General features: G+C 52.5%; 1 pseudogene and 1 gene segment (V, D, J or C); both read right to left on the minus strand.

The window, feature by feature from the left end:
* LOC309803786 (Ig mu chain C region membrane-bound form-like) overlaps positions 1-26,863 on the minus strand; it is an 81,637-nt gene that overhangs the window by 35,204 nt on the left and 19,570 nt on the right.
* LOC309805495 (eukaryotic translation initiation factor 3 subunit J-like) lies at positions 17,333-18,454 on the minus strand (annotated as a pseudogene). Its single transcript has one exon. The product of its transcript is annotated as a eukaryotic translation initiation factor 3 subunit J-like (transcript).

Genomic DNA, 26,863 nt, shown 5'->3' on the forward strand with positions numbered 1-26,863 from the left:
TACATTTTGGATTCTGTGGGTTATATCAGCTTTCCTAATTTCATAAAAAATGCAAGTTTCCATTAAAAAATTCTACATTTTGCTTTTGCACAAATTCTGAGAACAAAAGGGGAAACTGCTGTGTGGGGAGGTGGGCCTGGAGGCGGTCTCAAACCCCCCAGGGGTTTCTGTGACTCAGCCCACCTCCTCACCTTCTCTGGCCTGCTTGGCAGCAAGAGGTGCCATGCCGAGCACAGGCTGCTCATGGCTGGGGTGCGGACCTCAAGGCCAGGCTGGTCCCACATTCTGGCCTCACTCCCTGGCAAGGAGTGGGGGGCTCTGGGGAGCCCATCCCAGGGCACCCTGCTGCTCCTACAGGCTCAGATGCAGTGGTCCTGGGGATGGCCATGGCCCCCAGTTTCTGTCTGCACCACTGTCGAGAGGCCTTATCAAGCTCTCCCCACATCTGGGCCTCTCTTCCCCTTTCCCGCTGGCTTTGCTCCTTCCTTGCTGTTGCGAGCACTTGCTCTAGAGGTTATAATGTGCCTGGTCACCCAGACCCGGCTGCCGTGCAGGGAGGCGGCAGGTTCATGTGCCCAGGCCGCGAGCGGCCCTCTCCCTTCCCTACACCACAGGGCTGGCTCTTAAGTTGTACTTGAAATGGTTATTTCTTTTGTGTCAGAGTCTTTCCATTTTTGTCTTGGTTGGATAGTGTTTGTCTTTATTCAAATAAATAATTTAAATTTTCAATAGTCTACATTATACATACTGAATATTGAATGTATGTGTATATATACACGTATTCATATATATTCGATATGTACAATATAGACTATTGAACATAAAATTATATTTTATTATGACTAAATATATATATAGTTTATTCAATTGGAAAGGGGACAATCTCCCAAGTTCATGCCTGTGGAAAATATATTTGAATGCTAGCTGCTAGTTTTTTGGGCATACGAGTCTTGGATTATATTTTCTCTCCAACAGGGTTTTATAGGCATTGATAAACTTTTTTTTTAAAGAAGTGGTGCCAGAATGTTCTCCTCTCACACATGGTCTGACCCTGTGTAGGTGCTTGCTTTGCTTACTTTGAAGTCAACTAACTCCAGTAAAATCCATTTGTTTAGGATTGCTCTGGTTGTTTTTTTTTTTTTTCTGGGGATTTAAAGCAATTTCTGAAACGTTGTTTTGAGCTGCATCTCAGAATACTGGTTCTGGATTCCTGGCTGCCTCTCCCTGCAATTGGCAGATGGTGTGACCCGTGTCCAGTGTCACACTCCAGGGAGGATCTTTTCTGGGAGAGGTGAGAGCAGTGTGGCCAGTGTGGGCAGGACACCTGATGGGCCTTAGGAGGGTGTGTGGGGTTTTCTCTGAGAAAGCAGGGGCTGCAGGGACCCGAGGCCGGGGGCCAGGTGAGTGATTTGGAAGGCCCATTGTGCTGTCATGAGGAGCTGGGTGCAGGGGAGGCGTGGGGTGGACAGGCAGGCTGTTTGCAGACGGCCGTGCGGGTCCTCAGAAGGCGGCCGACAGCGGGAATGGTGAGCTCTGCCCTGGCTGCCCGGGAGCACAGTGGGTAGGTGTGTGGTGTCCAGTCCACCAGGTTCGGGGCTGGAGCTCTCTCACTGGGACTCCTCAGCCTGTAAATGGCATTAGAGCCAGAGGACCAGGGATGCCTGCAGAGAGGAAAGAGGGCACATGCTGTCCTAGGCATGGCCTAGTCAGCATTGGGGACGAGAGAGGAAGTAGAGGGGACAGAGGGCGCCTGCCACGGGGGATGGGGTGAGAGGGCAGACGCCACGGAGGCCAGGACCCAGCAGGAAGCAGGAGGGGTCACTTGTCTGCAGCTCACGTACTTGAACGTCCCAGCATCTTTTACCAAATCCATGACTTATTTGGGGTCCAACTTGGATTTCAGAGGTTCAAGGGACCTCTGTGTTTTAGACCCATTTGTTCTGAGAAACTCTAGGGGTCTAATTCGGGAAGATGCCTGATGGGCATGCAGACAGCGGGAGCCAACACGAAGCGTTTATAAATGCAAAGGACCTGGCCGATGGGCAGTCGGCACCAATGCTAGCCTTGGACACAAAGAGCTGGAGACCATTTCTGCAGCTCCAAGGACCTGCCACGCCAGCCAGTTGGGACCTGAGGGCTGCGCACTCAGACGCTTTGGCCAGGAGGCTAGATGTCGTCAGCACACTGGATGTCCTGGGCATCGGGGCAACTGAGCTGTGTACCAGCGGAGGGTCAAGTCATTGTGAGTCTGATGGCTGCCCACCTGCAGTCTTAGTGCTGCAGAGAGAGAAGGGGGTCCCCTGGGGCTGGCAGCACAGAAATGTTGTGGGAAAAGGAAACAGAGGGTGAAATTGTCAGCGTGGGACAGAAAAACATCTTTGTTGTTTTTATTAAATGTACATAATATCCGTCTAATTAACCCTATCGTATTTACTTTCTCCTTTGAAAAAGTCTTACGTTTAGGTATCTTAAGAACATACACTAATATAGCCTGCAAAATGTAAATAAAGCTCTAGAGAGTTAAAAAAACCATTACAATAAAATGGTACATCAGAGGTTGGAAGAGATGTGATAAAAACACTGTTTTTTTTATACCTACCATTTGTTTAATTAGTCCTGCTACCACCACTAATTGGCACTAGTCCTAGTGTTTTTTTTGTTGTTGTTTTTGTTTTTCCGGTGCGCGGGCCTCTCACTGTCGTGGCCTCTCCCGTTGCGGAGCACAGGCTCCGGACGCGCAGGCTCAGCGGCCATGGCTCACGGGCCCAGCCGCTCCGCGGCAGGTGGGATCTTCCCAGACCGGGGCATGAACCCGTGTCCCCTGCATCGGCAGGCGGACTCCCAACCACTGCGCCACCAGGGAAGCCCAGTCCTAGTGTTTTGATTAAATAATAACATTCATTTAACAAAAAGGAAACAAATACCTCATAATCTATAAGTTCAAATAGATGCCCACCCTTGTTTCTGTGTTACGGTGATAACAGGTGTGTGCATCCCCAAGGACAGTAAGTCCCGTACATATGAATGAGTTTCATTCTGAGAGCACATTCGTAAGTCCAATTTGTTTGTAAGTCCAACAGAGTTAGCCTAGGTACCCAACTAACACAATTGGCTATATACTGCTGCCTTTACACTTGCTTCCAGACATCCTGGGCTTGAAATAAAGATACTGTACTACTGTACTCTATACAGTGCTGTACAGTAAAGTACACAAAAGCACAACCACTTCTAGAGGATGCACGCATGTGACATCGTATGCCAGTCTCGTGAACTAATTTACGTGATGGGACATGAGAACGCACAGTCCCGCCTTTGAAAGTTCACAGCTTGAAGGTTCGTATGTAGTGGACTTACTGTACTCTCTCTTACGGAATCACGTTATCTTTAGCCTGGTGTGGCTGTGACCTTGTTGGCTGCCTGCAAGGGCGACCTCCCTGGGGCCCTGCACATACGCAAGCACATTGTGGCTGAGGTGGTAGGGGTGGGGAACCCTTTTCTATTATTCTGGTCAGCTAGAAGAGGGCCTCAGCCGGGCGAACAGGCACGGCCGCCTGGGACTGGGGAGGGTGGATGGGACGTAAAGTATAATTGCTGTGGGGATGGTGGCTGGGGAGCTCTTCAGTGGGATTCAGTCGGGGTGGGCAAAGCAGGAGCCCTGCTACCCTGGCGGACCCAGAGAGAGCTTCTTCCTCCTGTGTGACAACAGAGGAATCTCAAAACACCATCACGGACCAAGGTTGTGTCTATATTTTAGGTCTGCTGTCTTTCGTTGGTGCGCAAAGGGGCTGCTCATTTCCAGACGCTGCATCTGCATCCCAGGACGAGCAGACAGCAAACCACACTCTGGAAGCCCTACTCTTGGAGCCCAGTTGCATCTCACTATCAAGACAAGGGTCATGTGGCTGCCCTTGGCTGCCAAGGAGTCTGGGCTGCATTGGGAAGGATGAAGGGAGGACGGGTATCAGGCGGGCACTAGGATAGTCTGCCCCAGAGACAGACAGAGCAGGAGCTGTGGGTGGGGTGTGGACCCCCGGTGTGGACCACGCTGAGCCGGGGGGGGGGGTAGAGTAGCGTTGGCCTTGCTGAGCAGGGAGACCCCAGGACTGGGGTCAGGAGGGGGGCAGCAGTGGAGGGGGTTCAGGGGGAGAAAAGTGAGGATGTGAGGGGTGGCGAGGGTAAAGGCGAAGGGCTGAGGGTCACGGGTGCTGCAGGCAAGGAGCTGGAGAGAGGGGAGCGGGCGGGCGAGGATCCGAGGATGCAAACAGTGATTATGGGGACAGAGCGGTGGGTGCTGAGGGGTCCAGAGTTTGGCCTGGGGCAGGCCGGAGGGAGAGGAGGACAGGACTGGTGAGACGGGGCCAGGACCTGAGGGCGTACACGCGGGTGACAGGCAGGGAGGCGAGCAGAGCAGCGACCCTCCAGGGCCCAGGGAGGGGCGGGCGCCTGGCATGCGTACGTGAGCGTGTGTGCGTGCACGTGTGTGAGTGCACGTGCACGTGAGTTCGAGAGTGACTGTGAGTGTCACTCTGAGGCTGTGGCTTCCAGGGAGGGTGGGGTTCTTGGACAGCAGGGAAGGGGCAGCCGTGTGTCCTGGCTCCTCCAGGTGGGGGTCACTGCCTGGACTTCTGGGAGGTTGGAGTGCGGTTCCAGGCGAATGGTTGTGTGGCCAGGGAGGGAGATTTTGGGGCTTTGCTGTGGGGTGTGAAGTCTGGGTGGGGGCCGCGTCTTCTGGGGTCGGCAGGGACCTCCCGGTGGCTGGCTGGGGCGGGTGGGGAATGGTGCCCTCCACAGCCTCCTTCCTGGCACGTTCTCTGTCCAAGCAGTGTGTCCTTGTCCAGGTGCGTCCAGGACTCTCTGGAGTCTGCTTCACTCTGGACCAGCGGCTCAGGGTCGCCCGGGCTGTCCCCGCCCGAATGCTGTATCTGATTTTGCATTTCGACGAGATTCTGGGTGATCCTGGTGCATTCAATCTTTCCAGTGCGGATCTTAGGGACCCGGAGCGGGTGTGGGGAAGCTTAGGAGTCCCCCCTGTGGTCCCAGTCCTCCCTCAGGCCCTTTCCCCCACCCAGGGTCAGGAGCACTGGCTTGTTCGGGTCTGAGGAGCCCCTGCCCTGTTGTGGGCTCTTTCTGGCTGAGCGTAGGGTCTTGGAACTGTGAACCTCTAAGCGCTGCCAGCTGAGTTTCCTTGTCCTCCCCAGGGCCCTTCTGTGCAGGCAGAGCTCTGGCTTGTCCTTGTGCATCCCTCTGTCCTGTCACCAAGTCCAAGATACTCCTTCTCTCCAACTGTAGCTAAAAGTGCCATCTCCCCCAGGAAGTCACCCTGACTGATGACAGACCAGATCAGGCAGGGAGACCCACACTCCAAGCCATGCCCTGCACCCCTGCTCATGGCCTTGTGCTGCACCAGTGTGCAGACTGCAGCGTGGCCTGTGCTCAGCTGCAGCCACACCCCAGGCCCCGCTCAGGCACCCTGGGATGATGAATAAATGAATGAGGGAAGAATGAAGGAAACAGGGCAAGCCCAGCCCTATATTGAAACTATCTGAGAACCTCCCAGGTCTGTGTATCGCGGGTGGGGCAGAGCAGGAAGCGGGGGGCAGGAAAGGGCTCTGTGGTCAGACACCTGAGCTGGCCTGGAGCTTATCTGCTTCCTGCGTGCTGGGCAGCCGGGTGGGCGTGGGCTGCCGCACAGGGAACAGGCTGCCTGGGGCTTGGCTGAACTCAGGTTGCCTTCCCACCGGTGACCAGCGCTGGCCGTTGGGGCCCGGCTCGCGGCCTTCACCCAGGAGGGGACCTCGGTGAGTGCCGCCCTGAGCCCCACCATGAGGGGGACTCCAGACCCTTCTGGAGACAGGCTCGGGGGTGATGGGGGGCGCAGGTAGGTGGGCACACCTGTGAATGTAGGGTCCACCCTGCCCTGACCCACGGTGGGCTCAGGCTTCTGGGGGTCCCGCTGTGGGTTGGGGTACCCCGGCTGCCTGGCATGGCTGAGTCCTCAGAGCTGGGACAGAGGCCCATGAGGACCTGGGAGGGGCCGTGTCGTGGGGCTTCTGTGGAGGGTGCCGCCTGGGGGAAGGTCCCCTCCCAGGGGAGGCCTGGAGGCTCGGCTGTGTGTGCGTGGAGGGCAGGACGGTCCCTTCCTGGGGCCACTTTCTGAAAAGGGGCCTGAGTGTTGGTTGGCCTCCAGCCCGTGGTGGTGTCCTCCAAGTCTGCTCCCCGTGAGCTGGTGCCCCTGCCGACCCCGGGCAGTGGGCAGACCGTGGCAGGGCTGTGGTCCTGGTGGACGCATGGGATCTGTCCAGCTCTGGGTCTCCTGGGGTGCCTGTGAGGGGTCAGTGGTGGCGGGATGTGACACTCGGCAGCTCTGGCCAGGGACTCCGGAGCCACGGCGGGAGGGAGGGCGGGGACAGGGCCTGGACCCCACGGGAGCCCAGCTCCCCAGCCTCACCACGAAATGGGGCACTGGGGGCCATGTGCTGCTGTTGCCCCAGGGTCCAAGGACAGCGCCTGGCCGGCTGCGCTCCGCCCTCTGTGGCCACAGCTTCTCTCACGGTGTCGTTCCCATCAGCTCCAGTGTGACCCAGGGCTGCTCAGCATCCCCGGCTGCACTCTGGGCCTCGAGGCCTCTGCCATGAAGGGTGTGCTGCTGGGCTGGGCTGGGCTGGGGGGTCTCCTGTCAAGGCGGGGCCGAGGGCCTGGGCCTCTGAGCCTGCGGACTCCCCCTGCGGGCAGGTTTCACGAGTGGCCCGAGGCAATGTGAGCTCCAGCCAGAGGGCCACCCTGCGTCAGGCCTGCACAAATTCCATTCCGCCAGGGGCCCTGCGGCGGGAAGCTGCTGGGGGACCCGCCAGCTGCGTCTCCTCTCGGGCAGCCCGACTCCAGGCCCAGGACCCTTCCTCAGGCTGTTGCTGTCCCCCGCGAATGCAGGGTGAGGGTGTGTGGGTGTCTGCTGGCCGGGAGGGCAGGGCTGTGCCCCACATCCAGAGGGCAGGCTCCTTGCTAACGGGCCACTTGGGGGCGGGGGTTTCTGGCCCTGAGTGTGTCGCCGTGGTACCAGCTGCCATTATACCACCATGGCACAGACAGGAACAGAAACCCCCTGGCTGCGGGGCGCTCAGCGCCCCACTGGTCTTCTATGCTGCAGGGTGGTTTCCCGCGGAGCCCCTGGGTGCTTTCAGCCTGGTCCATGTTGGGACGAGCCCACGGGGGGCGGGCTCTGAGGCAGATGTCCCTGTCCCCGGCCCAGCCTGCAGCCACGGAACGTCCCCCCTTCAGGTGCGTGGCATGGCCATCCTGGACCCGAGCGGCTGCCCGAGCCCCAGTCTGGCAGCCTTCGGGCTCTGGGCCTCCTTGGGGCGTGGGGTCCGACCTGAAGCCAGGGGTCTGCTGCCCGGCTGGCCGGTCACCACGCCGGCCGAGGGAGGGCTCCTGGGGGCAGGGGGGCAGAGGGCTGACGCGGGGCCGCGGGCTTGCTCTCGCCGTGAAAGAGTTCTGCGCGCTCCCCCCCACCAAGCCTGCTCCTGGATTGGGGGAGCATCTGCAGCTGGACTCCCCTCCCAACCCCAGCTGCCCCAGCCACTCCACTCCACCCACACCCGCCCTGCCACGTGTTGGGTGAGGGGAGCTGGGCCTTGGCGGCAGGATGGCGCCCCGGGGTCGGCGGGGAGGGGTCCTGCACGGTCCCCACTGGGCCTCAGCTCTCCGAGGCGCCAGCTGGTCTGGCTGTGCAGCCAGCTGCAGTGGCTCCCAGGCTGCAGTCTCACCACGAGAGACCCTCCTACCAGACCCTCTGTGACTTCCCCTCCCCACGGAGGGTGCCCTGGTGCGTCTGGAGGGAAGGAAGAGCAGGCAGACGGGCGGAAGGGGAGGCTGGGCCCCGGCCCTGGGGCGGCGCGCACACAGCAGCCCACCCTGTCCCGCCAGGGCCCCGGCCCCCACCTGCCTGCCCGGGCCGCCAGCCTCCTTCCTCGCTGGCTAGGTAGGCCTGGCCCTGGCTCAGTTTCTCACTGTGGACGGTGCCGGGCTACCCACCGAGCTGGCTCCCTGGGAGGTCTGAACCCCAGCTCTGTGCTGGCTCCCGGGCACTGGCCCTGTGCTGCTGGCCCCTCACCCTTTGCCTGTGGGTGCCCCGGCCGCGCCCTCCTGGTTTCCTCCGACCAGGCCACAGCACTGCCCCTCAGGCCACGATGGCCACGCCTGTCCACAGCCTGTGTGATTTCAGTCCTGGGGTTCCCCTGTGGAGCACAGGCCTCCAGCTTGAGGGAGTTCATCCCTCCAGGGCCTGAGGCCCGGAGGCCAGTGGGAGGACCTTCCTCAGGACAGGGCGGGTCCAGGCGTCTGGACACACCAGAGGCCACCAGGGCTTCAGAGGAGCCAGGAGCTGCCCTGGGACCGGACATGTGCCCTGTTACTGGGGTGGGCGTTGGAGGCTGCAGTTTTCAGCCCCCTGGGGTGGGCTGGGAGGGCAGAGGTGATGCTCAGGATGCCTGCGTGGGCTCAAGCTGGACATGGAGATGCAGGTTTTGCTGCCCAGGGCCTTGGGCTGGCCAGCGAGACCCCTTCTGCCTGTGGGAGGCTGGGGTAGCTGGAGGGGCTCACGGTGGGGCTCAGGGCTTGGGTGGCCATCTAGCTGGCACCCTGATGCCCTGCATGCAGGGTCTGAGGGGCATTGGATGGGGTTAGGCCCCCTGAGGGCCCCTGTGTTTGCTACATGAGAGGCTGGGCTGCCCCCCAGGACCGCGCCTGCTTCGTGGGGAGGTTTGGGAAGCACATCCTGTCGGGAGGAGCTGTCTGGATCAGAGGGCCAGAGGTGGAGCAGTGGGCAGGGGAGCAGGGTGCCCCCAGCCTGGGCAGAGGGAGGCCTCAGGGCTGGGCAGTAGGGGGAAGGTCGTGGCTCTAGATATGCACTGGGGGAGGGACAGTCCCTAGTGCCCCTGCAGCCACCTGAGGGCCAGCAGCCTGGGTCCTGTGACACGGCCTGACTCAGGCTGCCCTTCTGGAGGGTTTGGGCTCCAGCTTTGCTGCCACGTCTGTAAGTCACGTAGGGGACACGGAGACACACCCCCACGGTGACAAAAATCCCTGCAGCCACCCTCCCAGGAAGGTCTGCCCAGCAGGGCAGGCCGGAGGCCCCGTACTGGGGACAAAGCCTCTGGGAAGGGAAGCCTGGACGTAGAGCCTGCAGAGGATGGGCCGGGGAACCTCAGGAAGCACAGCAGAGGCCCAGAGCAGGGGCGGCCCTGGACAGCGTCCTGCACCAGGAACCTGGCGGGTGGGGAGGCCAGCCCAGCTTAAGCAACCTGGCAGGGCCTGGGTGGGGGGGCAGGCGGGCAGCCATGCTGTGGGCTCAGAGGGAAACATAGGTGGGCCGGCTCCTCCGAGGGGCTTTCGCCAGAGGCCGCTCACTCTGGGCAGGCTTCTGGTGAAGCACACCTCCTGGCCGTGATCTCAGGAGACACTCGGCTACACTAGGAGCCTGTACAGGCCCACTCCCAGGGAGAGGCCCTTGGACGCCCCTTGGGCCAGGCCAGGAAATGGACTCACCTGCCTCGGGACTGGCAGCAGGCTGGGAGGCGCTCCCACCTGCCATGAACCCTACCCACCGTGCTCACCGGCGAGCTCCTATGCAACTGAGTACAGGCCCAGCTCCAGTGTCCACTCCTGTCAGCTTCTCCGAGCTCCCAGCAGAGTCAGGAGGGTATCTAGGGGTCCTGCCCACTGGGAACTTGACCTGATGGTTTGCCCGGTGTGGGCTCTGTCCTTCCTGGTTCCTTCGGGTGCAGGTGTTGTTAGCCAGGGGGTTTCTGCCAGCTGGCTGGGCTCTGGGTTTGTGGCTCTGCAGGTCAGTGTAGTCGCCTAGAGCCCTTTGAAGCCTCCGGCTGCCGTGCCTGGACACAGGCCTGTGGGCCGAGCCAGCCAGGAGTGGCCCTGGACACCGAAGGTCTGGGCTGTGACCCTTGGGCCTTGAGGTCCGGCTGCCCCGACCAGCAGGTTTTTGCTTTCCCGTCTGTCACTGTGGTATCCATCATAGTATCACGTAGTAGGGACCTTGGCAAAAAGCCCCTGCTTGTGGTCACAGGCCCTTCCCTGCTGGAGGCCCCGGATGCAGGTATCCAGCGGGGCTGTCCCCACTGGTGCCCAGCACATCCTCCCCCCGGCACCCCCCGCAAGCGTGGTCGGGGGGTGGTCTGCACCGTCTCCCCAGGAAGGACGTGTTGTTCCCCACTGAAGGCGTGGGCAGAAGCAAGCGTCCATGGAGTGGGCGCACGGGAGTGGGGGCACCCCAAGTGCTTTTAGGGGTCCAGGTGGACTGGGCTGAGGGGCCGCCCTGGGGGGCTGGCCCCTCTCTTGCAGGGGGTCTCACACAGGCTCGGGGTCTGCACCTGAATCTGGCTGAGGATGGGCGGGGGAGTGTGTCTGGGAGGTGACCCCTTCTGGAGGGCTTCTTGTGTGCCAGTGTGCAGCGAGGGTCCTGGGTGGGCCGCAGGGGGAGGTGCCAGGCCAGGAGCACTGCTGGGCTCTAGGTAGACAGTCTAGCCAGGCCAGTCCCAGGGACATGGGCAGGTGGGTCCACCCTCCTGGAAGAAATGGCTCCAAAACCAAATTCAATCAGCTTCCCCCGAAGGGGAGAGACCCTGCCCATATTCCTGTATCCACAGGGCAGGGCGCCCAGCCTGCTCGGAGCAACATGTGGAGAGTGGGCTGCAGTGGGGTGTGGGTTGTGCAGATGTGGGGTGCAGTTGGGTGTGGGGCAGGTTGGGGGCACAGTGCTGTGGGCACAGGTGATGTGGCCAGGAGGCCCAGTCTCCGAGTGGCAGGGGCAGTGCCAGCTCACCAGGCCAGCCCCTCCCTTGTGACACGCCTGCCTAGACTTGGGGGCTCACAGGGTCCTTGCAGAGTGGGGTCTTTGTGTCTCCAGCTGTGGCCCCCAAGTGACTCAGGGAGGAAGCTCCCAAGCTGTTGGCTGGATGCCAGAGGACAGTGGCCTTGAGACCTTCTTGGTGTTGGGAGGGCCAGCAGGGTCGCAGCCCTCGGAGCATGTCTGGCTGACACCTGGGTGGCTTCATGGTCTGATGGGCTTGGATGGGAGCCAGGGGATGGTGACTAGTCCACCTGCGGCGTCAGAGGGGCGCGGTGCTGGGGGCCTTCCCTGTGCTTCCGCCCCAGTGGGTTTGTGTTACAGGCTGTTTCCCTGTGGTCACCGTAGTACCCATGGTGATGTGGCCCCATTCAAAATCCTTCTGGACTGCAGCGCTGGGCCCCCGTGGTGGACACCGGGCTGGCACCTATGAGGAAGGGCAGGCAGGTCCAGGAGGAGGTGCTGAGCCGGGGCCCTGGGCCAGGGAAGCCCGCCCCGATTCTGAGGAGTGGTTTTGCAGGGAGTGCTGGGATCCCTTCTGGAATATTTCCTCCCATGTGGGCCCAGGTTTCGGCCAGCCAGTCCCACTGGTCCCCGGGGGTCTGACTTCCTGGAGCCGTGTTGGAGCTGGGTAAGTGTTTCTAGAGCCTTCCATCTCGGAGTTTTAGAAGCCTTTGAAGATTTTAAAGGCTTCTACCCCTAGGAATTGTGAAGAAAGAGAGGAGAGAGTCCACCCAAGAGGCGAGCGCCAAGTCTGCAGAGCCCCGAGGCCGTGGACGCCAGGCTGGCCTCCCATGGGGGTGTCAAAACACTCCGCCTAGAGGCCAGACACACACTCGGCCTTGGAGCACACTCACACTCGGCCCTGGAGCACACACACTCGGCCCTGAAGCACACACTCGGCCCTGGAGCACACTCACACTCGGCCCTGGAGCAAACACACTCGGCCCTGGAGCACACTCACACTCGGCCCTAGAGCACCCACACTCGGCCTTGGAGCACACTCACACTCGGCCCTGGAGCGCACACACTCGGCCCTGAAGCACACTCACACTCGGCCCTGGAGCAAACACACTCGGCCCTGGAGCACACTCACACTCGGCCCTGGAGCACACACACACTCGGCCCTGGAGCACACACACTTGGCCCTGGAGCACACTCACACTCGGCCCTGAAGCACACACACTCGGCCCTGGAGCACACTCACACTCAGCCCTGAAGCACACACACTCGGCCCTGGAGCACACTCACACTCATACTCACGCACAGATGCTGACACACAGACCCCCACACACGTGCAAGGCATCCACCGTAGAAGGGACCAGAGGTCACCCAGGAATGAGAGAACGGACATCTGAGTCTCTGCTCTGTCCGTGGGTCACTCGCAGTTTCTGGACTCGGAAGGCACTCAGCCTCCCTGGCTGTCAGGGGACAGTGGGGCTGCCACATGCGGGCAGCCACCCCCTGCAGTGCCGACACCCCAGTGATGCCCAGACCCGCTCTCTGGGCAGGCTTCAGGCCGGGTCCTCGCAGCCCCTGTGCTCCAGAGCCCCAGGGTCCCTTGGCTCGGCCCTCACAGAGCGTCTCCTGCTGTGCGTGGCTCATGGGCCTGCAGCTTCCAGGACATTCTGCAGCAGGGCTCTCCCAAAGGGCCAGCAGGGACCGTGCAGCGGACGGGCTGAGGAGGGGACAAAGGTGAGCTCACTGCTGACCTCCCTCCCTACAGGAGCCCCTCAGCAGAGACCTTGGCAAGTCAGAGCCTAACCCAGTGGGGCTGCCGGCCCTGGGCCCTGGCCTTGACAGTCGAGAGACTCGGCCTGTCCTGAGTGTGGTCTGCTCACTGGGCGCCCTCACAGTGGGCTCCAGGCCTGTCCTGGTGGGTCCCCCAGGATGGCCAGGGCTTATCTCCTCTGGGTCATCTTCAGGCTGCCTTCCTGCCCTCTCAGGTTTCTGTTGGGGTGGTGGCGACCTGGCCTGGTATCTTCACTGCTCACCTGACTTCAGTCGGCCCCCAAGGGGCTCTGTGCCCAACTGCTGCCCTTTCCTGTGTCTGGCCACTCCCACATGTGAGCCGTTCGCCCATGGGCATGTGGCCTCCAGGCGCCAGGGAAGCTAAGAGTTCAGGTGCCCAGCCAGCATCACCGGCCCTGAGAGCGAGGGCCAGAGGAGAGCCGTGTGGCACCCGTGCGCTCTCCCGGGGAAGTTATCCCTGGTCCCGGGACCCTGGCGGTGGCGGGCTGCACAGGCTCCCCGGAAGGGGGGCGTGGACAGTGACCTGCGCTGGCACACAGGCTTCTTGGTGGCTGCAGCGGCAGCAGCAGCCCCAGCGTCCCACGCCCGTCTCTGGGGTCCGCGCTTTCAGCCGCGCCTCGCGCCCGTCTCTGGAGCCTCCTTGAAGCAGCGCTCTGAATCCCCTCTCCTCACGCACCAGGAAACAAAGAGGGAAGGAAAAGTCTCTTGCCTCTTCGGCAGCTGCAGACTTTTCCCCGGACTCCCTCCCGGCCAGCCGTGGCGCACTAACCCCCTTCAGGCTGTGTTCACGCCGCCAGCGCTCTGACTGAAGCCCGAGCCTCAGCTGCCAGCCCCGCCCGCCCAGGCGGGTGAGGAGACAAGCCTCTCGGGCTGGTGAGTGGCGGTCGGCACCGGTCCTCTGTGCGGGAATCTCTCTGCTTTGCCCTCCGTACCCCTGTGGCTGCGGTCTCCTCCGCGGCTCCGAAGCTTTCCCCCTCCGCCACCCGCAGTCTCCGCCCGCGAAGGGGCTCCTAGTGTGTGGAAACCTTTCCTCCTTCACGGCTCCCTCCCACTGGTGCAGGTCCCGGCCCTATCCTTTTGTCTCTGTTTATTCTGTTTTCTTTTCCCCCACCCAGGTACGTGGGGGAGTTTCTTGCCTTTTGGGGGGTCTGAGGTCTTCTGCCAGCGTTCAGTAGGTGTTCTGTAGGTGTTGTTCCACGTGTAGATGTATTTCTGACGTATCTGTGGAGAGGAAGGTGATCTGCGTGTCTTACTCTTCTGCCATCTTGAAGGTCTCTTCCTTGTGTTTAATTTTAATTCAAAGTGCAGAATAAATATCCAAGAGTCCATACAGATATCAATAAATGAGTGAAGGAATAAAGCATGTGGAGGAGAAGAGACCAATCTCCCCCAGAGAAGAATTCCACATAATTCCATGTTCCCCGTTCTTCCATTTCAAGGTTAAGGAGCATCGACCCCGCCCGTTGAGGGTGGCCTGCACTCAGAGACTTAGGAGAGCTTCTGGGTGTCCTTAAATTTGTCAACAAGTTTTTAGACATAAGACCAAAAGCATGATCCATGGGAAAAAATTGATAAATTAGAAAGCATCACAATGAAAAACATTTGTTCTCTGAAAGCCCCTGTTAAGGCAATCTAATGGCAAGCCACAGACTGGAAAAATATATTTTCAAATAGCATATTTGGTAAGAACTTGTGCTGTGAATGCACACGGACACTCATAACTGAACAAAAGAAAGTAAGCAAGCCAATTAAAAGCGGACCGAATTTCTGAACTCACCAAGAAAGATGGACAGGTGGCAAATAAGCACTTGGAAAGGTGCTCCATGTCACATGTCATCAGGGATCGCAAGCTGCAACAACTGTGAGGCACCGCTGCATGCTTAGAGTGGCTGGGATGCAGCACGTGGACACACCAGGTTCTGGTGAGGACCTGGACCACAGGAGCGCTCACTGATGGCTGGGAGTGTAACGTGGCTAAAGCACCTGCAAGACGTGTTAGCACTTGTCCATGGAGATAAACCTGGACTGCCCACGGGGTGGAGCAGTTTGCTCTCAGCTAGGTCTCCAAGTCACTTAAAGACTCAGGTCCACACAACAGCCTCATGGGAAGGCTCGTACCTGCGTTATTCACTTGAGCTTCTCCGTAGTTCCTAAATTTTGCGTACAGGGTGTTTATTGTACAGAACATCCCTCCTATACCAGTAAACACATGTTTCTAACCCCATTTTCTCTGGAGGGCTTTAACCCCATCATCCCTGTGTTTCCTCAGTCCCAGCACAGCCGCCCTGTCCCTCAGGTTTCTGAAACACTCAGGATACAGGTCATCACATTGTATGTTTGCATAGTAAGACATGTGTGTCCTCAGATCTCAGACTGCTCAGCTCCATGTTGGCTGTGCTGGTGGAAGTGTCCACAGTCAAGGCGACTCTGCCCTGCAACTATAGTGCATAGCCTGTGTCACCATCGTTAGGGGAGATTTGTCCCATCCACTCAAGCCCTTGTTGAGGGGCATGTGGCACCCAGCTCATAGTGTAGCTGGTGAAGGCATATCCAGAAACCTTGCAGGAGACCTTCCCTGATGCCCCAGGTCCTCAGCTCAGCCCCAGACTGCACCAGCTGGACCTGAGAGTGGACAGCCGTGGACAAGAGACAGAAGTAGATGGAACGTCCCTTCACTGATCCTAGATCCCTCCTCAACCCAGAGACCAGGGAGCCCCTTACCTGTAGCCACAGCGACCAGGAAGAGGACTCTCCAGCTCCAGTCCACGGTGAGGGCCGTGCTCTTGGGGCTCTTGTGAAGGAAGGGGTGTGGTTGTTGGGTGTTGTTCTCAGGGCTCGGAGCATCCATATTTAACCTAGGACACACCAGCTCATTTGCATATTCATGAAGCTGAAAAATTTGTATTTAATACATGGACCATCTTACAAGAAGCAGACTGATGACCCCTAAACCATGCTTAGTGGGAGGCTGAGGGTCCACATCCTCACCCTTGTTTGAGGACGTGCATCCCCTGCCATGTTCCTAAACCCTGTGCAGGCAGAGCTCCTCCCACTGAGGGACTAGCCCACATAGGACAAGGTCCTCATTGTGAACCAGCCTTTGAATGATACAGACACCTGAACCTGTTCTGGGCTTTCATGTCTGAATATCCTATTTCTGGAATCAGTGTGTCCCCAAACTCTGCAACCGCTGGGTAAACAAACAAACATACACATACATACATACATATCTTGAAGCCCTACTTCTCATTGTCTTATTGAGTTAGGTAAGTGTTTTCAATAGGACCCAATATTAAACACTTCAGCAGTCCTTGTCCTACTAATTATTGGGTTTTTTTCCAGTTTCAAAGGAATTTAATATTATTTACATAGTTAAGGAACAGATGATACATTTCCATTTATTAGAAACTGGCCTCTATAATAAAATAGATTTTAAATTCAGTGTATGTCATTATTACTGCTAAGGAAATCTTAGCCCTTGTCTGCCTTAAAACAATCTTTATTGGCTGTAATTATTGCTGTGTAGTCACTGCTTTCAGTTAATTCCTCAAATCATTTAGATGGTCCTGTCTTCCACTTAGTGGTCTACAGAGCTTTGATCGAGGTTCCTACTTCCTGTGTAAGAGAAATTTAAAACATTTTTGCTCTGTCCCTACTTTTGATTCTGTGGCATTTTCAAAATAAGACTCCAGCCACAGATTTGGTTAAATTGCTTAAAAGAAAATGTACAACAGAGAAGATCACCCAATCTCTGCTTACAGCCACAATCTGAGTTATAAGCTCAATTACTCCAAATAAATAGTTCTTCTAGGTACTTAATCAGGCCTTAGTATCTAAACCACCAAGCAATTTCCCCAAATAAATAAGAAGAGGAAGGCAGCTCCATACCGTTGTTGCTCTAGGGAGACACTATTAAGGACCTCACAAATCATTTTTGTTTTAAAACTACATCTACTCATCAAGCACTTATTAAGCTTTATAAATATATAGAGAACTCTAGTCCCAAGAGCTTTGTTCTATACTCTCCAAAAATATCTCTTGGGAGGTAACACAAAATTTAAGTCCTCACAATAGTGACTTTATTAAACTAGTTGCTTTATAAAACATTACAGGGCTTCCCTGGTGGCGCAGTGGTTGAGAGTCCGCCTGCCGATGCAGGGGACACGGGTTTGTGCCCCGGTCCGGGAAGATCCCACATGCTGTGGAGTGGCTGGGCCCGTGAGCCATGGCCGCTGAGCCTGCGCATCCGGAGCCTGTGCTCTGCACAACGGGAGAGGCCACGACAGTGAGAGGCCCGCGTACCGCAAAAAAACCCAACCCCCCCCAAAAAAAACATTGCAGATGTCATAATTGTTAACATAACAATTTACCAAACTAGTTAACTGGTGCAGTTTGCTGAACACGTTTTATAAAGGAAAGGAAATGCCAAAACCCTATTAAAGCTGATCCACTGCAGCCTCGGAGGACAAAGGAGATTTGCTTCTCAGACACTTAAATCAGGCAAACAAAGCAGGTAAGGAGTTTCCCTCCCCCATCTGAAGCACTCCATCAGTAGAATAGTCTGATAAATAGAAACTAGACAGTCTATGCGTCCAAGAGATTCCACAACTTGGTAATGCAATAATGGAGAGGTTTATCTTCTTCAGCTTCAAAGTTGGAGGGTTTTGGTCATTTAATTTTTAAGTATCAAATTAGTGCTTTTCAGCCTCAGTGTCTTCACTCTGAGATAAGCAGTCTTCTTCACAATGTATTTTTAATATTCTCATGCTCAATTTTAAGACAAAGCAATTTTAATACTAGGTGCGCACCCCATGCCCTTGCAGCAGACTGCTTTTCTTGACAAGTTATGAAGTAGTTCAAGGAGGTATGGTTAAGGCTGTATTACTGAATGGTGCTGTTAAATACTACACAATTTTTTGTCATGTTGCAACTTTTGTTTCCAATTTAGTGACTGCTGCTATGGAATCAGATAGCAGCAAGAGCAACATGATTAGGTCTGTTTATTAAACTGTGATTTAGTAGCTGGAGTTTCCCGATTTTAACCCCTTGGCAGCAAGGTCCAAGTTCCCTCATTTGCACATTAGCGCCTAAGTGTCAAGGGGTTCAGTAACCAGCACAAAAGGTACTGCACTTCAGATTGTAGCGTTTGGCAGAACTGAAAGGAAAGGAAGTTGTGCTACACGTTGAAGGGATCGTGGGCAAGAGAAAGAAGACACCAGGAGAAGGTAAAACGTCACGTGAAGGCTTCATGGTCTTGCACATATCCTCCATCATAACCACCGTAATCTGCCAGATCGTCTTTCATGGTAGCCTTTAATCCCCTTCTGGGAACCACACCTTTCTTCTTCTTTTTGGCTTTGCTTTTCTTGCTTCTGTTTTCCACTGCAAAGTACAGTCAATGAATTGGTAATCTTTTTCAAGTCATCAATTTCCAATGAAACACACACATCTCAAGCTAAGGCTTCCAAAAAACTGGCATAATATAGTGATTTTTCATATTGTGTAATTTTATCTTTTAGTAACTTTCCAAACTCTGTGAAGGCATCTCTTGAAGATGGGTTCATAGCATCTATTCCATAAACTGTACTATTAACACCAAAAGTTTCTTTCCCTAATTCGAGGTCTGACTCTTCCTGTAATTTCTTTAGACGCAGTTTATCTGTTCTGGTGTTAGCACTCTAGGTTCTTCAGGTCCTTCTAACTTGACGTCCTCGTCCTCGTCCTCGCCTTCCCAGCTGTCCCCGCCGGCGGTGCCGCTGCCCCCCACCTTGCGCACCGGGTCTTCCACGGAGAACACGTCCGCGTCCCAGGAGTCGGAGTCCCCCCCACCGCCGCCGCCGCCATCTCAAGCCGGGTGTGAGCCTAATTATTGTTTTAATTGAAAAGAGGAGACAGCCTCTGAGAGCAAACCCCTCCCCCGTCCCCTCTGCGCCCGCGCCTGGGCTGCAGCCCTGTGCTGGGTGGTCCTGAGCGCCCCCTGCAGCCCAGCGCATACCCTGCAGGGGAGGATCCTGCCTGGGCTCACAGGGCAGTTACCTTCCAGCTCCTCTAGTCCAGTATTAAATGGCTGTTTTCTGCCTTCAGAATATTCTTTTAGAGACAACATATTATTTTTAATAATCTCTAGAAATAGCCTCAATAAATCCACATACTCGGTAGGGAGACCCCAAACAAGCATTTTATGAAAACACCAGGGAGCCCCTTCCCTGGATCTGTGGATGCACTGATGCAGTTGACACTTATAGTGAGTCCAGACACTCTCAAGGACTTTGGGGGCCTCTCATCTCCTGGAGGCTCCTATGGTCTAATATTATGTCAGAGAATAGCTGAGCATAGAAAGCATGGGGCTCAATGCCCACTCCCCCTCTACTATTCTAATAACACACACACGCACAAACACACACACACACACACACACACACACAGCCTGATGTTGGCAGCAATGATCCCAAATTTGTCTTTCTTCCCTGAATCTAGCACAGGGGCAGTGCCCCTCCCACTGGCACTAAGCCTAGGTGTGTGACTTGATTTGACAAACAGAACAAATGCAAGTAGACAAAGAAAGGTGCACACACATTGGGTTTGCCTGTTTCTGCAGCATCTGGAACCCTGCAGGGGCCCCATAAGAAGGGACCAGGCTTTGCCTCACATTGTCAGAAACCAGTGCAGTCCCCCCTTGACAACTCAAAGCAGTGCAGCTGGGGGTCCCCTAGTGGCCCCACCTGTGGAGGGAAGACCCCTGAGAAGTCAAAGGAGGAGAAGGCAGAGCCCCTGTCACCTGACTCAGGTGATGCTGCTCTGTAGGCTCACCTGTCTGAGGGGGCAGCACTGGGCAGGTGAGCTAGGTCAGCTGTGTGAGTTGTACCCTGGCAGGGCACCTCTTCGCCAGGATGGCCACAGGTACATCCATCCTCAGGCTCCAGCCTGCTGGTAACCTTCCCTCCTGACCACCTGCCCCGAGGACCTCAGGACCTGGCATCCAATGGGGAGAGAGGCCCACTACTTAGTCAACCACGTCCACTTCACCAAGTCCCTGTGACAAACCTGCTTCCCTTTCTGGTTCTGAGTCTCTGGTGAAGTCTTCATAGATATTCCTGAACATATCAAATACCCAATAGCAGGACAGAGGTTTTGGCCATGACCATCAAGGCACAAGAGAGAATGGAGTCTGAGGTCCAGGAGTGAGGTGCTCTGAGCCTGGTCTCCCAGCTGTAGGTACCGAAGCCCCAGTGCTCTGACGTCCTGGATGTGGTCTTGATGCTTCACTAGTTCCCCTCCCCAGAGAGAGTCTGCACATCGTGGATCTTTCAGTGTTAATCCACTGCTAGGACATTGGGGGGGAGGTCATGTGTGGGGAGGGGGCTTTCTACATTGATAAGGTTTAATACCTGTGGTTCAGTGGAACTGGGTCTGGGCTGTGACCTCCATAAGGGTCTCCAGTGTTGTGGCCCATCCCCTGCCGCTACTCCCTCCCAGGCTGCAGTGTCCCCTGTCTATTCTTTTAATCTCTTAACCTGATAGCTGTGCCCCCTCCCTGGGTCTGGAGAGGACAAGAATTCCTACTCGCCTCCTAGGAGAAGCTTGTGGAAAGGTTCTTCCTCTGGAGGGTCTGCCCAATGGAAGTTCTGGGTATGTTTCAATATTTCTCAGTTGTTAGTCTTTGCTTCCCTCTATCAGATGTCATGAAGGGATAAATATGGATCCTTACTGTGAGGACTTGGATGTTTCTGGGGTTAAATCCCACAAATTATGGAGTGTGGACCCCAGAAATTCTCATCCTCACACTGGTCCACCCTGGTCCTGCAGACATTCATAATTATTCAACAGTAGGTGCTCCCCCAGCAGCTTCTCTTCCAGGTGGGCAGATCTCACCTGGATTCTGGATGGGCCCACCTCTCTAGTTTTGGGGTGGGGGTTTCCCCTGCAATGTCAGGACTCTGTTAGGTTCAGGGAGATTATTGGTGTTCAGTTTATTCAGAATTTTCTTGCTTTAAGGATGGAAATGACCATTTCCAAACGTGTTACCTGTTGGTGCAGAAACCAGAAGTACTAGCAGAGGTCATCTTTGACCTGTTAGTAAAAGGAGGAATCTAATGTCACTAAGTGTAAGAGGATCCTGGACAGACATAACTGAACATAGGAAGACAGGGATGAAGGACACAGCCAGATTCTTACGTAAAAGTCTCAGATTCCAAACCTCTCCCCAAAAGGCTGGAATTCAAAAGCACACTAGGTGAGGAGCTGGTCATGTCCCTGGTGACAAAATTCTAGTCAGAAGGCAGGAGAGAGTGTCTTACGGGGCATTCCTGGTTCCTGAGGAGATGACTTAGAGGATGAGTCACCCCCCTACTCCCAGTCTCTTTCCATGTCTGTATGTGGCCTTGGGAATGCTGTCACCACCTCCAGACGGGATGTGGGTCAACTGGAGGTGAAGCTGACATGTGAGTGTTCCATGCGGAAGATTGTTCAAACCCGCTCTCTGGGTACATGAACTGTTGTCCCCAAGCCTGGAAACACTCACATCTGGGCTCTTGTTTCATTAGTTTGTGATTTTGCTCATTGTTTACTCAGTTCAATCTGTCTTCCTACACTATCTGCTGAAATAGCCTCACATAATTATCTAAAGCCATAAAGATAAAAAGTGATTTGAAAATCACTAAGTTCCACTGAACTCAAAGTCGGTGTTTGTTGCATTAGACAGTCATGAGACATGGCTGACCACCAAGATGGTGCTCACAATGGTTTCATCTTCAGCAGGGAAAATTCTGTACATTCCTTAGATGTGTTAGGCTCTCTCACTGATAACCTTGACCTGGTGTAACGTTTTCATGGACCATACCTCAAACTGAAAACTGAGATTATTAACCAGGAATTAGTATTACTAGCAAAATCTTTGCTTTAGAAGATATTCCTCTATCTGATGTAAAATCCACCCAAATGACAGAAGTTACTGCAGTTACTAGAGCTTGTCAATTGGCGAAGACCAGAGAATAAACACATAGGTTTGGGGAGTAGTGCAAGGTATTGGCTTGTTTTAAAAACAAAGCAGGGTGTCGTCTCACATCTGCTGGAAACATCATCAGATGAACAACAAGGTAAGGAATTTTTAGACAGGTCTACACCCTAGGGACTTGGCATATAAAGGGGAAGGCAGTGCAAAATTAGATACTTTGAAAGCTATAGTTAATGCTGTAGCAGATCATTTACCCAAGAGTGGCCTTAATCTGGTTCTCACTTTTCTAGACCCTGAAAGATAAATCTCTGGGAATTCCCTGGTGGTTCAGTGGTTAAGACCCTGCACTCTCACTGCCGAGGGCCCGGGTTTGATTCCTGGTTGGGGAACTAAGATCCCACAAGCCATGCAGTGTGGCAAAAAAAAAAAAAAAAAAAATTCTGGAGGCATCCAAGAAAGTCATAAGATATACAGTCTTAAATAAGAAATTGATTTTATATAAAAATAATAGAAAAATTCGAGTTAGCAACTTCATTCAGATAATCTGCAATCTCACATTTTGTGACATCAGATATTTTCAAATAAATATAAGTTAAACTTCTCTATTAATCTTCTCTACATGGTACTGATAGGCATAGAATAGGATAATTGAACAATTCGTTTAGAAATCTCATGAGGGGATTAAAGACAGAAAGGGAATTATAGGAGTTTGGGAGACTTCTGTAAGCTAATGACCACTCAAGAAAAGAATCCAGTAACCAAGCAACAATCTACTCTACCTAGAAGGAAGACCAGGTGCATCCAAGTGCCAGACACACTCAAGCCACAAATCCTGATAGTTAAAACACAAGACAATAGATATGCGGTCTGAATCTTGTTACATGAAGGCAGGGAGTTAATCCTTGAAGAGTAGCATTTCTGCATGTAGCCAGGACAGAAATATAGGTGAGAGGGGACATAATACAGAAACCTGAGATGAATTACCATATTTTAGTATATGTTGCCACCCTTCTGCTAATATACATATGATTTAAATAGTGTCATGACCTTCCGGGTTAAACGATATAGGGTTAAAGGAGGAATTGGTGATGTAAGACTTGATGTCTACTCAACGATGACAAAGTAGGTTTTCTTCTCCCCTCCCACTTTTTCATTGATTGTAAAAATGTGGCCCTCTTTGTTCTCTGGGCTTGGCTGCCCACCTGTATCTCTCACAAGCATCCTATGTGAATTAACTCAGACTTTGCCTACAGCTTTGCCTCTGGCTGAATTCTTTCTGAGATGGGACAATAGAACCCAATCTCCAGAGAGTTCTGACACCAGGTTAGCTGTTTCAGTCAGATGACAGTGAGTTCCAGTCCCCTCTTGAGTCAGGGGTGGTGGGTACATGTCCCATCTGAAGGAGTGTGAATTCAGGACAGACAAATCGGTGACTATCTTAAATCAACACATGTGGAAACTAAAAACAAACAAATAAACAACCCCCCCACAAAAATCATAAAAAATACAACTAAGGTAATTTCTCAGTTCTGTGTAAGCAGCCAACAATGAAATCCTGTGAAACTGTAAAGGAGGCACACAGAAACAATCCTCTAGGGTCCTTTGAACACACTGAGATGGATTTAACTCAGCTTCCAGAGTCTGGAATTTGAATTTATTTTATGTCTAATTTCTGGCTTTCTTGAAGTCATTCCTTGCCAGAAGGCTACAGCCCTTAGAGTTCGTAGAATGATTCTTGAATTTGTGTTCCACTCGTGGTGTAGCAACACGCGTACCAAGTGACTGAGGTGTCACCTTGCAGGAATCTTTATAAAACAACCCTGTGAGGTGTCACTACGGCTCAGGACTGCACAGTCATCGCCATCCACAGTCTTCTGGAAAGGTTGACAAAGTAGCTCCCTAAATTAAAATTATCCAAAATTTCCAAAACTTGGCCGAAGGTCCTCCCCTTAGCACTAGTGACATCATTATCAACTACCTCAAAGAAAAATCAGTTTTCGCCCTGTGAGGTGGTAACTGGAAGGACCATGCATTTAGAGACGTGTCCCTGCAATACTATCCCTGCCCTATTGCAGTCGGACACACAAGATAATGGAAAGGATTCATGTATAACACCCACTCCTGGCACCAAGACAAAGGCTGCCTGCTCACTACATCTAATCAATAGCCTTCTAGGATATTCAACCAGTTAATTTTATCTATTGAAAGAGACATCAGAGAAAAACTGCCCTTGAACCTCATTGAGGGACCATATCAGGTACTTTTAACAACAAACACAGCTGTGAACCTCCTGAGTGTGGACATTTGGGTATTTGTTTCACAGCTGTCTTAGACCATTTGGCTCCACAAACAAATTACCATAGACTGGGTGGGTTATAACCATAGACATTTATTTCTCATATTTCTGTAGTCTGAGAAGTCCAAGATCAGGGTCTGGAAGACATGATTCCTGGAGAGAAACTGCTACCTAGATGGCTGACTTTTCCCTGATACCTCACCTGGTGCGATGGGACAGGGAGCTTTTCCTGTCCTCTTTTTTTTTTTTTTTTCGGTATATGGGCCTTTCACTGTTGTGGCCTCTCCCGTCGCGGAGCACAGGCTCTGGACGCACAGGCTCCGCGACCATGGCTCAAGGGGCCCAGCCGCTCCGTGGCATGTGGGATCTTCCCGGACCGGGGCACGAACCCGTGTCCCCTGAATCGGCAGGTGGACTCTCAACCACTGCACCACCAGGGAAGCCCCTCCCTGTCCTCTTTACAAGGCACTGATCCCATTCAGAAGGTCTCCACCCTCCCGACCTAAGCCCTTCCCCAAGGGCATTTCTCCCAATAACCTCATGTTGGGCATTGGGTTTCAACATGTGTATTTTGGGGGAAAAAACCCCACTGAACTGATCACAGTAACTAAGGAATCAATTCATAATTCCACACAATTGGAAGGCTCCCCAGGTGAGTCCCTCAAACTGAAGATTCTCATGGATGTTGTAGAAGCTCTGATCTTTGCTAGAAAACTGCTGATGTAAGACCTTCAGAACCAGCTGATGACCTTAGAGAGTGGACAGTTTCCACCCAAAATGTTCGACTAAGAGCTCAAAATCTATTATGACTTTATTGTTATTGTTACTATTATTATGTACTTACATATATTTATCATTATATTTTTCTAAGGACTCAGATGGTTCTATATCCATAATGGCAACTTAGTTTTTATTTCATTTTTGAAAAGCTGTTAATTGGAATTAGTAATTACACTATTTTTTGTTTAAATTTTATTGGAATATAGTTGATTTACAATGTTATATTAGTTTCAGGTGTACAACCAAGTGAATCAGTCATACATATATATACATACATTCTTTTCTTTCTTTTTTTTTTTTTTTTGATTCTTTTCCCATACAGGCCATTACAGACTATTGAGTAGAGTTCCCTGTGCTATACATCAGGTTCATATTAGTTATCTCTTTTATATATAGTAGTGTGTATATGTCAATCCCAATCTCACAATTTATCTCTCCCCCACTTAATCTCTGGTAAGCATAAATTTGTTTCTATATCCATGATTCTACTTTGGTTTTGTAAATAAATTCATTTGTACCGTGTTTTGTTTGTTTGTTTTTGTTTTTTAGATTCCACGTATAAGTGATTTCATGCGATACTAGGCTTTCTCTGTCTGACTTACTTCACTTAGTATGACAATTTCTATGTCCACCTATGTTGCTGCAAATGGCATTATTTTGTTCCTTTTTATGGCTGAGCAATATTCCATTGTATATATGTACCGCATCCTCTTTATCCATTCTTCTGTTGATGGACATTTAGGTGGCTTCCATGTCCTGGCTATTGTAAATAGTGCTGCAATGAATATTGGGGAGCATGTATCTTTCTGAGTTATGGTTTTCTCTGGGTATACGCCCAGGACTGGGATTGTTGGGTCATACGCTAATTCTATTTTTCGTTCTTTAAGGAACCTCCATCCTGTTCTCCTTAGTCACTGTATCAATTTACATTCCCACCAAGAGTGTAGGAGGGTTCCCTTTTCTCCACACCCTCTCCAGCCTTTATTGTTTGTAGATTTGCAAAGACAGCCATTCTGACCTTTGCGAGGTGATACATCATTGTAGATTTGATCTGCATTTCTCTAATAATTAGTGATGTTGAGCATTTTTTTTCATGTGACTTTTGGTCATTTGTATGTCTTTTTTAGATAAATGTTTACATAGATTTTCCACCCGTTATTTATTTAGGTCGTTTGCACTTTTTTTTTTTTTTTTTTTTTGGATATTGAGGTATACAAGCTGTTTGAATATTTTGGAGATGAATTCCTTGTCGTGTGCTTCATTTGCAAATATTTTCTCAACCCATTCTTTGGGTTGTCTTTTCATTTCTTTCATGGTTTCCTTTGCTGTGCAAAATCTTTTAAGGTTAAAGAGGTCCTATTTGCTTATTTTTGTTTAATTTTCATTACTTTAGGATGTGGATCAAAAAAATATCTTGCTGTGATTTATGTCAAAGTGTGTTCTGTCTATGTTTTCCTCTAAGAGTTTGATAGTATGTGGCCTGACATTTAGATCTTTAATCCATTTTGAATTTATTATTGTATATAGTGATAGGGAGTGTTCCACTTTCATTCTTTTGCCTGTAGCTGTCTAGTTTTCCCAACACCACTTATTGATGAGACTGTCTTTTCTCCACTGTAGATTCTTGTCTACTTTGCCATAGATTAGGTGTCCATAGGTGCGACGGTTTATCTCTGGGCTTTCTATCCTGTTCCATTTATCTATATTTCTGTTTTTGTGCTCAGTACCATACTATTTTGATGACTGTAGCTTTGTAGCATAGTCTGAAGTCAGGAAGCTAATTCCTCTGGCTCCATTTTTGTTTCTAAAGATTGCTTTGGCTATTCAGAGTCTTTTGTGTTTCCATACCAATTGTAAAATGTTTTGTTCTAATTTTTGAAAAATGCCCTTGGTAATTTAATAGGGATTACATTATATCTGTAGATGGCTTGGGGTAGTATAGTCATTTTGACAATATTGATTCTTCCAGTCCAAGAACATGGTATATCTCTCCATCTGTTTGTGTCATCTTTGATTTCTTTCATCAGTATCTTACAGTTGTCTGAAAGAGGAAATAAAAAAAATACCTACAAAGAATGACAATGAAAACATGATGACCAAAAACCTATGGGATGCAGCAAAAGCAGTTCTAAGAGTGAAGTTTATAGCAATACAATCTTACCTCAAGAAACAAGAGAAATCTCAAGTAAACAACCTAAATTTGCACTTAATGCAATTAAAGAAA

This window comes from Mesoplodon mirus (assembly GCF_964341445.2).
Source record: "Mesoplodon mirus genome assembly, chromosome: 5".
Classification (NCBI taxonomy): Eukaryota; Metazoa; Chordata; class Mammalia; order Artiodactyla; family Ziphiidae; genus Mesoplodon; species Mesoplodon mirus.